This window comes from Otolemur garnettii, unplaced genomic scaffold, assembly GCF_000181295.1.
Source record: "Otolemur garnettii isolate 467f Iridium unplaced genomic scaffold, OtoGar3 scaffold00032, whole genome shotgun sequence".
Classification (NCBI taxonomy): Eukaryota; Metazoa; Chordata; class Mammalia; order Primates; family Galagidae; genus Otolemur; species Otolemur garnettii.
In genome coordinates this window covers 15,912,724-15,913,115 of record NW_003852427.1, presented here as the reverse complement: position 1 = coordinate 15,913,115, position 392 = coordinate 15,912,724, and the positions used below count along the sequence as shown (strand labels likewise).

Here is a 392-nt window from a genome sequence, read left to right as displayed (position 1 = left end):
ACTTATTTTTCTCTCTTGTTAATTACTGTAGAACCAATCCTAGTTGACACAGTTTTTACTCCCAAAGACTAAGTTTTATGCATAGACGCCTAATTTGGGATGGACTTTTCTCAAAAATCAGAATTTAGAAGATTGCACTTCTGTTAGGCAGCCCTCCATCCTATGATCTCATACCCTGTCTTTCTGTTCTTGCCCCTAACATCCTACTCATTCTTTCCTCCAGAAGCAAGTTTTCCATCACTTTCAACTTCAATTTAGACTTTTGGCTTCTTTTTACTTTCACTAAAAAACATGCAATCACACATATCAGAAGTTTTATCCTGAGTAAAGTTCAGGACCCTGATTATCAATGAGCTAGCTAATATTCAGACTGTGAAAAATGTAGATATCTT

The 392-nt window shown here is 35.7% G+C and overlaps 1 protein-coding gene across 2 annotated transcripts in view; it reads left to right on the top strand.

Moving 5' to 3' along the window:
- The window catches only part of PLSCR5 (phospholipid scramblase family member 5), a 36,439-nt gene that overhangs the window by 25,581 nt on the left and 10,466 nt on the right, over nt 1-392 (top strand). The window lies entirely within an intron of this gene.